Here is an 11,632-nt window from a genome sequence, read left to right as displayed (position 1 = left end):
GCAAAAAACATTGTCGCGGGTGCTTCTGGGTACAGCCTCACCCCTCCCTCCGTGAAAGCAGCAGCAGCCAACCGTTTCACGCCTTTTTTCCTGGGTGAACTGTGCAGACGTCATAGCACAGCAAGCATGGACCCTGCTCAGCTCAAGACAGCAATCATGGACATTTTAAACACCTCGTGCATTCTCGTGCACTCAATGCTGAACCGGGACCTGCAAAGCCAGGCGAGGAGGCGGCGGCTACGGCAGCGCGGCTACAAGAGTGATGAGGACATGGACACAGAATTCTGTCAAACTGCGGGCCCCTGCGCTTTGGAGATCCTGCTGGTAATGGGGCAGGTTCTAGCCATTGAATGCCGATTTTGGGCCCGGGAAACAAGCACAGACTGGTGGGACCGCATAGTTTTGCAGGTGTGGGACGATTCGCAGTGGCTGCAAAACTTTCGCATGCGGAAGGGCACTTTCATGGAACTTTGTGACTTGCTTTCCCCTGCCCTGAAGTGCCAGAATACAAAGATGAGAGAAGCCCTCACAGTTGAGAAGTGAGTGGCAATAGCCCTCTGGACGCTTGCAACGCCAGACAGCTACCGGTCAGTCGGGAATCAATTTGGAGTGGGAAAATCTACTGTGGGGGCTGCTATGATGCAAGTAGCCAAAGCAATCACTAAGCTGCTGCTACGAAAGGTAGTGACTCTGGGAAATGTGCAGGTCATAGTGGATGGCTTTGCTGCAATGGGATTCCCTAACTGTGGTGGGGCGATAGATGGAACCCATATCCCTATCTTGGCACCGGAGCACCAGGGCACCCACTACATAAACCGCAAGGGGTACTTTTCAATGGTGCTGCAAGCACTGGTGGATCACAAGGGATGTTTCACCAACATCCACGTGGGATGGCCAGGAAGGGTTCATGACGCTCGCGTCTTCAGGAACACTACTCTGTTTAAACGGCTGCAGCAAGGGAATTACTTCCCAGACCAGAAAATAACAGTTGGGGATGTTGAAATGCCTGTCGTTATCCTGGGGGACCCAGCCTACCCCTTGATGCCATGGCTCATGAAGCCATACACAGGCAGCCTGGACAGTAGTCAGGAGCTGTTCAACTACAGGCTGAGCAAGTGCAGAATGGTGGTAGAATGTGCATTTGGCCATTTAAAGGTGCACTGGCGCACATTACTGACTCACTCAGACCTCAGCCAAACCAATGTCCCCATTGTTATTGCTGTTTGCTGTGTGCTCCACAATCTCTGTGAGAGTAAGGGGGAGACCTTTATGGCGGGGTGGGAGGCTGAGGCAAATCACCTGGCCGCTGATTACGCACAGCCAGACACCAGGGAGATTAGAAGAGCACACCAGGAAGCGGTGCGCATTAGAGAAGCTTTGAAAACCAGTTTCATCACTGGCCAGGGTACAGTCTGACTGTTGTGTTTCTTTCTCCTTGATGAAACCCTCCCCCACTTTGATTGACTCATTCACTGTAAGACACCCACCCACCCCCCTTCGATCACAGCTTGCTTTCTAAGGAAATAAAGTCACTCTCGTTTAAAAATCATGTATTCTTTATTACTTAATTATAAAAAGAGGGAGAGAACTGACAAGGTCGCCTGGGTGGGGTTTCAGAGGAGAATAGTAGGGAAGTAAAAGGCCACTATAAAAATTTCATAATAATGAGAGCCTTTTGGTTGGGCTGTCCACTGGGGTGGAGTGGGCGGGTGCATGGAGCCTACCCCCACGAGTTCTTAGTCGTCTGGCGGGTGAGGAGGCTAAGGAACATGGTGAGGGGGGAGGGTGGTTATACAGGGGCTGCAGCGGCACTCTGTGATCCTGCTGCCGTTCCTGAAGCTCCACCATATGCCGGAGCATGTCAGTTTGATCATGCAGCAGCCCCAGAGTTGCATCCCGCCACCGCTGATCTTCCTGCTGCCACCTCTCATCTCGAGCAACTCTCCTCTCATCTTGAGCGTCGCTCCTGTCCTCACGTTCGTCCCTCCTGTCCTCACGTTCGTCCCTCCTGTCCTCACGTTGGTCCCTCCTGTCCTCACGGTCACTGGCATCTTTCCTGTACTTTGCTACCACGTCCTTCCACTCATTCAGATGCGCTCTTTCATTGCGGGTCACTTCCATGATTTCCGAAAACATTTCTTCTCGTGTCTTTTTTTTCCGCCGCCTTATCTGAGATAGCCTTTGGGACAGAGTAGGGATGCTTGAAAATTTTGCAGCTGCATGAGGGAGGGAAAAAAGGGAGAGAAGTATTTTAAAAGATACATTTTAGAGAACAATGGTCATACTCTTTCACGGTAAACAACACTATTCACCTTACATAGCACATGTGTTTTCACTACAAGGTCGCATTTTGCTTCTTAATATTGAGTGGCTGCGGCTTTGGTGTTACAGATCACAGACGCAGGTCTGGGCATCAGAATTCTGCTTGCATGCGGCCATGGTAAGCCATTATCTTTTGTCTTCTGCAGCCTTCATCTATCCAGCGCCCTCCTTTCCCAAATAGCAAGCAAAGCCCATTGAGTGCTGCTTCTTTCCTGTTAACGTGCAGCAGCAGAAACCACCCCGTGGCTGGTATCATGGAAGATCACTGCTAAACACCCCCCTTTCCACCACCACCCCCAACCGCGTGGCTGGTAGCAGAAAAGATCCCTGCTAGCCAAACGCGGAAAAAAGCAGTGCCAAACATGCACCCTCCCCCTTCCCCCCGCTTGGCTACCTGCAGGGAAGGATTTATTTTAAGCAACAGGCAAACAGCCCAGTAGGAATGGCCATCTCTGTCCCCTTACTTAAATTCCTGAATTTCAACCAGGTTACCATGAATGATCTCACTCTCCTGAGGATAACACAGCGAGATAAAGAACGGATGTTGCTTGAATGCCAGCAATCACCGGGACCATACGCAGCTAGGCTTTGTCATGCAATGATACCAGATTACTTGCTACATGCATGGCGTGGTCAAGTGTCCTACCATGGAGGACGGAATAAAGCAGCGCTGCCCAGAAACCTTCTGCAAAGGCTTTTGGAATACCTCCAGGAGAGCTTCATGGAGATGTCCCTGGAGGATTTCCGCTCCATCCCCAGACATGTTAACAGACTTTTCCAGTAACTGTACTGGCTGCGAATGCATCCCAAGTCCTCAGGCCAAATTAATCATTAAAAAACGCTTGCTTTTAAACCATGTCTTATATTTACAAGGTACACTCACCAGAGGTCCCTTCCATGGCTTCATTGTCTGGGATAGTGGCTTGGGAGGGCTGGGAGGGTAATTCCGTCAGGGTGAGAAAAAGCTCCTGGCTGTTGGGGAGAACGGAGTGCTGTGTGGTCTCTGCAAGCTCGTCCTCCTCTTCCTCCTCATCTTTCCCATCTGCAGAATCCTCAGCCATGGCTGCGATTACCACCCCCACCTCGGAATCCACGGACAGGGGTGGGGTAGTGGTGGCGGACCCCCCTAGAATTGCATGCAGTTCAGCGTAGAAGCGGCATGTTTTCGGCCCTGCCCCGGACCTTCCGTTTGCTTCTTTGGTTTTCTGGTAGGCTTGTCTGAGCTCTTTAACTTTCACACGGCACTGTACTGAGTCCCTGGTGTGGCCTCTCTGCATCATGGCCTTGGAAATTTTTTCAAATGTTTCTTCATTTCGTCTTTTGGAACGGAGTTCTGTTAGCACGGAATCCTCTCCCCATACAGCGATCAGATCCAGTTCCTCCCGTGTGGTCCATGCTGGAGCTCTTTTTTGATTCTCAGGAGACTGCATTGTTATCTGTGCTGATGAGCTCTACGTGGTCACCTGTGCTGATGAGCTCTCCACGCTGGCCAAACAGGAAATGAAATTCAAAAGTTCGCGGGGCTCTTCCTGTCTACCTGGCCAGTGCATCTGAGTTCAGATGGCTTTCCAGAGCGGTCACAATGGTGCACTGTGGGATAGCTCCCGGAGGCCAATACCGTCGATTTGCGGCCACACTAACCCTAATCCGACATGGCAATACCGATTTCAGCACTACTCCTCTCGTCGGGGAGGAGTACAGAAACCGGTTTAAAGAGCCCTTTATATCGATATAAAGGGCCTCGTTGTGTGGACGGGTGCAGGGTTAAATCGGTTTAACGCTGCTAAATTCGGTTTAAACGTGTAGTGTAGACCAGGCCTAAGCGCAGAACCCACCAAGGTAGAGGAGGAACTTTGTCACAGTTCCTATTACCCCCCACCCACTGTTCAGATTTTTCACATTTGCCATCTGGTCACCCTACCTGCAGCCAATCCTGTAATAATCTAACTAAAGGTTTATTAACTAGGAAAAAGACATGAGAGTTATTTACACATGAAAGCAAGCAAGCATACATAGACTGGAACTCATTTGTGTATCATTCACAAGGTGACAGATTTGTAGTACTCTGTCAATTCACATGTATTCACCCACGAAAGCTCATGCTCCAATATGTCTGTTAGTCTATAAGGTGCCACAGGACTCTTTGCTGCTTTTACAGATCCAGACTAACACGGCTACCCCTGTTAGCATTATTAATATAGATATTAGATGTGAAGTTGATAAGTATGTGGCTAGTGTTTAGACATTATGATATGCTTGTATGATGCTGTGTGTATTGATCTCACTTATCACCTCTATAGCCCATGGTATAAAGTTATATTTCGTGTTTTCATTGTAAACCTTGGTACTTGTGTAACTCAAACAGGAAAAGAAGCATTGATTAAGGTAAAGTGCTCATCCATGGCCCATTGAAGGCAAATGAGGTATTGTGTAACATCAAAGGATAGAGACTTTGTTGATTGCATTCATAATTCCCTCCAGGAAGAAGAGACCTACGCATGAACTCATTCCATTCAGTTTTGACTCTGGCGTGGGGGGGGCGGTAAAAATCCCTGCCAAGGAGAAACTGAATCTTTCACATGGTCTGGACTCTGAGGAGCAAAGATTCCTAAACATAAGCAAAGAGGTCCCCATGTTATTTGGCATGGGTTAGCCCTGAAAGACACTTTGAATTGACAAGTATCAGACAGGTAAGCAAAACTGGTTTCCAGCTGCGTATTTCTAAGTGTTCAGTGAGGCCTGGGGCCTTGGCATGAGCTGGCATCTGGTCTGCCAGCATTGCAGGCTGGATCCTGATTTCCCCAAAAGTCTGGGGATGTTTGCTCCAGGCACCAGCTAAGGAAGTAGGTGCTTGGGGCAGCCAATACAAAGGGGCGGCACTCTGTCCGCTATTGGGGTGGCACTTCTGGGAGAAAACCGGGAGCCAGCCCTGGTTTGCTCCATGACTGATCTTGTGCTAAGATAAATCACCTACTATAATATCAACAAGAAGAGTTCGAAGGCAAGAGACAGAAGTCCCCTTGTTATATATTTACCACTGCTCTGTAATAAAGGGTGGTCTTATTGGGCTGCTCCATTCACATCACCATGCCTTATATGTTCTTCACCCATAGTACACCACAACATGCATTCTAATGAGTTACCCATCTCAGGACTGTTGTTTCAATCGCCATAGGCCTTTTAGATCCTGCCTCTCATTTCCTCACACTTTGCCCACGCAAATGTGCATGGTCTGTCATATAGAGAGCATCACTTGAAATGTGGCAGACCCATCAGGGTTTCACAACATCCCTGGGAACTTGTCCTCATTTGGTGTTTGACCCTTTTGATGGATGTTCACTGCTTGTTGCTCCTGCCTTCCCTTTTCCTGTGCCCAGTGACCATGCTTACCAACTTGCCTGAGATCCCCAAAGAGCAGCCAGAGGATAACTTTCAAAGGTTTCCCTGTCTGGCACCTGCCTAGCTCAGCAGCACTGACTGTGTGCACAATAGCAATGCAAAACATTGACAGGCAACCACAGTGACTTGCTTCTTATTACTTAGCACTTCCTTAGAGCTCCCACAGCGCTGGCTATAAACATGGCCTTGGCCTGGGCTTGAATACGTCAGATGCTTGAGTCACCCATTGGGAGGCTGAAGCATCATCTCATGGGTTTCAGTGCAGGACTCTTCCATTCCTATATCGGCACTGGAGATGGTCTTTTCCTCACAGCCTTGGAAACAAATGACTCCTGTGGATTTCTGTGGACGCCTCACTGGTGCTGAGGCAAATCCAACTTCTTCTTATACCAGAGTGCTGATCAGTTCCCCAGGGTGGTTACCAGCATTCAGAGAGGGCTTCAACTCAGCAGCCGCGGTGCCTCCCAGCGCCCTATTGAGCATTTAATTACACTGTGGCACTATTGTGGTGGATTGCAGTAACCCCAGAGGCTCTCATGGTATCTTCTGATGGGTCAGAGCACAGGACAAATTCAAACGTGTATAAATATCTGCCTCGAGGGTCCCACTTGATGGCACATTATCTGGGCAGGGTGGGGATGGAAGGGGACTAGCAAGAGAGATGAAGAGCAGAAACATAAAGATAAAGTATGCACCTTCAGGCTCAGAGGTTAAAGTAAGGGAGTGATGGGCATATGGCTTCGCCTCATTTAAAGTAGAGGGCGATCTCACCCTCTTCTCTGGCCAGAGTGTTGAAAGTGCCTCCTGATTTAATCGACTTTAACTATTGTTCAGACCTCACTACCTGGATACTGTGGGTCTGATTCTCCTTGGGCAGTCATTTATACCATATTGGGAGTAAGATTCAGTCATTGCACTGGTGTGAACACTACAGAGTGCAGGGCAATGGAGAATCTGGCCTTTTCTTTCTCTAACTAGATAGGTCACTAACTGCATGGCGACCTGGCATCAGAAGTGGCCAAGCCACTCCATGGGGATCTAGCCAAATATGTGGTGACCATCCAGTTGTGCTGTCTTGTATAGTGGCCCCTAGAAAGGGCCATAGTGTGATCCCCAGAACACTCCAGTCTAGCTCTGTGCAGAGGTGTCCATGTAGCAGGCAGAGAACCAGCAAGAAGCCACCGTGTGGACTAATACTTGACTTCAATGGGCTTTGAGGAGCAGGACTAGACCGTGGTCATTATGTGGTAACTGAACTTTGCAGCTAGTTAGTGGTACAAAGATTATAAGAGGCACCCAAATGATTGTGGGCTAATGGTCTATCCCAGTGACAAATTATTACCTCCCATGCCACACTGGTTCAGCTCTCCTGGCTGGGACATTGGGGACTGGATCCAAAGCTTCACCTACTCCCTGCTCCTGTAGTGGTAGTAGCAGGTACATAGTGCCCTTTCCCCCTGCCCGCCCACACACCTCTCTGCTGCTAGGCCAGGTAGTTCTCAGGCTTTCGTCCAGAGGCAGGGATGCAAACGGCACAAACGCCCAATGGTAATAATGCCCCTGGGTGGTAGAGCTGCAAGAGTCCAGCTTTGAGATGAGCTCTGAAATTCCCAAGTTGCTTTCTTTCTAAATAGACACCCCTTTTTCTTATTAATTAAAATTTGTATCAAAGCCTCATTCCTCAGTAATCAGAAAGCTTTAGTAACCATTTTGACAACATTTTCCATGAAAAATGTCATGAAAATTTTCACAAACAAGAAAAATACTGACACTTTTCACAAAAAAAAACCCCACTAAAACAACAAAAACAACGAGGAGTCTGGTGGCACCTTAAAGACTACAGGATTTATTTTGGCATATGCTTTCGTGGGTAAAAAACCCACTTCTTCAGATGCATGGAGTCACTAAACCAAAAATATTGCCTTTGAAATAATTCAGCCATGTTCACAGGGATGCCTGTAGGTACTGCTTGAGGGGCCTCCACCTCCAAGAGCAGGGACTGCTCTTATTTGAGGTAATGACCTGCATCCTGCTGGGCTTTTAGTAGCAGACTCATAACCGCTTCCTGTGCTTTAGCCACTAGAGGGGGACAAAGATCCACACTGTATTATGGCGGATCACACAGAGACGCAGTCCAGGCACAATCTAGTTCTTAGTTATAGTCCTTATTTACTATTAGTTCAGTATCTTAGCCAATTGGCCAGCTCGGTCTATAGTTTAGGAGTGTTCTTGGATTCCTCACTGATGCTAAGCTCTTACATAGCAGCAGCCACAAGTAACATTTTCTATCATCTCGGGTTGGCTAGGAAACTCCATCCCATCCTAGCAGGTGCCTGGCTCAGTTATTCACTCCTTTGTCACCTCTCAGTGGAACTATAGAAAAGTGACATAGCTGGGCATGAAGGCATCCTCCGTTAGGAAACTTGAACTAGCACAGACTGCTGCAGCACATCTCCTCAGCAACGCAGACAGCCACAAGCACGTCAAAACAGGCCTCTGCACTGGCTTCCATGAACTAGAGAGTCTAGTTCAAAAGTCTCAGTCCATAACTTTGAGGAACTCCATGCCCTGGACTCAGGGTATTTAAAAGAGCCTAAAGCTGTGGGATGGGTCCCATGGTCAAGAACTGCCCTCATCAGGCCCAGTGGAACTATCCACCTGAGGGTGTGGGCCAAGGCTATGGAACAAACTCAGTTAGGAACTAAGCACACCTTCCTCTCCATGTGCCTGGCACACTTCTCCAACCTGCTTTCGCTTCACTAGTAGAAACACAGGGCAGTACAGCCATTAAAACAAACACTGCACCCCCACTCCCCCAACTCAAAACACTCACTGCACACACAATTCTCCCTCTGGAAAGAGGATGAGGAGACTGAATCACACCCGACAGATGTTAGTCACATTGCTTAATGCACTACTGGCTGGAGCTCAGACACTAGAGTATGGTTTAAGAGACTTGATAGAATAACTTATTTTCCCAATAAGTGCGGCTGAATGTGACAATATTTTCCCTTGAGAGCCCACTTACTCATATAGCTATTTAGAGCTATTTCTGCTCATTTCTCTTCTCTCTCCCTCCCTCTCCACATCCTCTTTTCTCGGTTTCTCTCTCACCTGCCTGTCTCTCTTCTGTTCTTCCTGCATTTCTTGCCCTGCAGCAACTTCCAAATTCCACCATGTCAGCTTCACTCCCACCGACTCAGCTGCCCCAGCTGCTGCAATGATTGCCAATGATGTAGTTAATGCTGACAATTACTAAGCCAATTACATTCATGGGGGGCGATGAGTATTCACATCTCTTAGAGCTATTGTTTCAGGCTGTCCGCAGACTCTGGAAAATGTCACTGTCATTTATGCTTGGGCCATATACAGAAGCTTTTCTTTGCAATAAAGAGGGCTAGAAGTATACTTTTTAGATGAGAGAAAGCAGAGATTCTGCAGAATCTGAATGTGTCATGCTGGCCACATAAATACATTAAACAGGTCAGATCTGCCAGGGGTTTGACACCAATTACTTCTTGTATTTATTTTTATTTATGATTAGGTTTATCACAAGGTTGTTTGTTTGTTTTTAATGTCTCATGGAGCCATTTATGGGGCTGAAAGAGCATGAGATCTGGTCTCCTCTCAGCTTTCCAGCTGAGGTAACCCATGATCAGACCTTGTGTTATTTCATGTGGTAAAACAATCCAATGAAAAAACAAGCTCAAACCATCCACACTTGGTTTTGTAGGAGTTCCCACTGCATCTGCCGCTGATTAAACTGAAAAGATCCTCTGCCCACCAACACTTGTACCAAACTCAACCACTCAGGAACACGAACCCAAACAATCAGACCTGCAGCAAGCTCGTTTCAAAATCAGGATGAAAACTGATGGGATATTCTTTGAATTTCGCCCCCACCTCCGAGAAAGACACAGACAAACGAGTCAAGACCATTCAATATTATAATCTGACTTTCTGCAGCCATTCATCCTCCTCGCGTCACAGGATAGTTCTTCCACACATTTCTCTCTATACTGGATGCTGCTGTTTCCTGGAAGGGATAGCTCAGTGGTTTGAGCATTGGCCTCCTAAACCCAGGGTTGCAAGTTCAATCCTTGAGGGGGCCATTTAGAAATCTGGGACACAAATCTGTCTGGGGAGTCATCCTGCTTTGAGCAGGGGATTAGACTAGATGCTCTCCTGAGGTCCCTTCCAACCCTGATATTCTATGTATTGAGACAGGATGAGCCAAGGGGATGCACTTCACAGGCACCCCTAAGGGAGCTTGTATTTGTGCTGGTTTCTCTGAAAATTCATTAAGCCATCTGAGGTGAGGATTTTAAAAACCAATGTTCTTCACCTTTCGTGGGTGAATACCCACTTCTTCGGATGCAAGCAGTGGCATCCGAAGAAGTGGGTATTCACCCACGAAAGCTCATGCTGCAAAACGTCTGTTAGTCTATAAGGTGCCACAGGACTCTTTGCTGCTTCTACAGAACCAGACTAACACAGCTACCCCTCTGATACTTGTTCTTCACCTGTCATGATGGCAACCTGTGGCTGACAGATACACCAGAAGCCAAAGGAACCACAGACACAGCAAACCTTATGTTGTGATCTTATCAGGTCTCTCACACTAACCAGGCTTGAGCCTGATCAGGGCTGGTCTGGGAAACTTCCAAGACAACCCAGATGCTGCAGAGGGTGGGATGGTTACTTCAGCAGGTGGTGCTATTCCCTCCAGTCAGTGCTCAGGAGCGCTCTCTATCCAGATATCTACATGGCCCTCATCACCATAGTAACTAAGCACATCAGGACCATGAAGGGATTTATCCTGGTTAGAGTGAGACCTGTGAAATGGGGCTGTATTAACCCCATTGGGCAGATGGGGAACTGAGGCACAGGGCAGATGAAGTGACTTTCCCAACGTCACACAGGGAGTCTGTGGCTGAGCTGGGAAGTGAATCCAGATCTCTTGAGTCCCCATCCACTAGACCAGGGATCCCCAATGCGGTGCCCACGTCTAAGTGTGCCCACGTACTGGCCGGCGGATGAGCATCTACCAAAATGCCACTGACAAGCTGCGTCATCCAGAGGTGTCACCACCAAAATGCCAATTTTCAGCGGCATTTCAGCAGTGATGCCTCTGGATGACACTGCTTGTTGGCGGTATTTCGGCGGCAACGCCTATTGACGTTGCTGCTTGTCAGTGGCATTTCGGTGGATGCTTGTCTGCCACCACGGTCCTCCATGGCTCGTCGTCTGGCGCCCGCCAGATGAAAAAGGATGGGGACCACTGCTCTAGACCATCCTTCCTCACCCACTGCTGCTACAGGAGTTGTTTTTCACATGAAATGCACCACTGAAGTCCCCCGACCACTCTGAGCTCCAAGGCCAGAGGTGTTAATTCTGCCCCAGTGGAACATTTATATCCTGCCTCCTTGGCATACCCCGTCTTTTCCATCGGGTCCGGGCCTTTGATCTCCTCTCCGTTCCTGGGGATGCAGCCCCTAGGCTTCTTCAAAAGGAGTGATGTCATAAAGAGCATAGCACCCTGGCAACTACGGCCTTCCCTCTGGCTGCCAGATATCCTCTTAACACACACACACACACCTTCTGCCTGACTCCCACTGGCCTGCTTTCCAAGCACACTGTAAACCAGCTGTGTGCTGTTAAGGACCAGACCGCAAAGGCCCCTTCCTGGCCACCAAAGGAGACACCTGATGAAGTTGCATCAGACTAAGTGGGGTTTTTTACCCATGAAAGCTTATGCCCAAATAAATCTGTTAGTCTTTAAGGTGCCACCGGACTCCTCGTTGTTGTTTGTGGATACAAACTAACATGGCTACCTCTCTGATACTTAGAACACAGGTGCCACTCTTCCTCCCAAATGCCAGTTAGGGCTGTCAGAGCGATTTGTGACATT

At 48.4% G+C, this 11,632-nt stretch overlaps 1 long non-coding RNA gene across 1 annotated transcript; it reads right to left on the bottom strand.

The window, feature by feature from the left end:
• Positions 1 to 7,549: 7,549 nt before the first annotated feature.
• LOC120369114 lies at positions 7,550 to 11,226 on the bottom strand. The gene is made up of 3 exons (XR_005582935.1): positions 11,157 to 11,226; positions 8,836 to 8,933; positions 7,550 to 7,800 (listed from the first exon to the last, which is right to left on the bottom strand). It is a non-coding gene; the product is annotated as an uncharacterized LOC120369114 (long non-coding RNA).
• Positions 11,227 to 11,632: the final 406 nt, after the last annotated feature.

The sequence above is a fragment of the Mauremys reevesii genome, linkage group 7 (genome assembly GCF_016161935.1).
Source record: "Mauremys reevesii isolate NIE-2019 linkage group 7, ASM1616193v1, whole genome shotgun sequence".
NCBI classification, from domain to species: Eukaryota; Metazoa; Chordata; order Testudines; family Geoemydidae; genus Mauremys; species Mauremys reevesii.
Note: the sequence above shows the minus strand (reverse complement) of the source record. Positions and strands in the feature narration are given on the sequence as shown.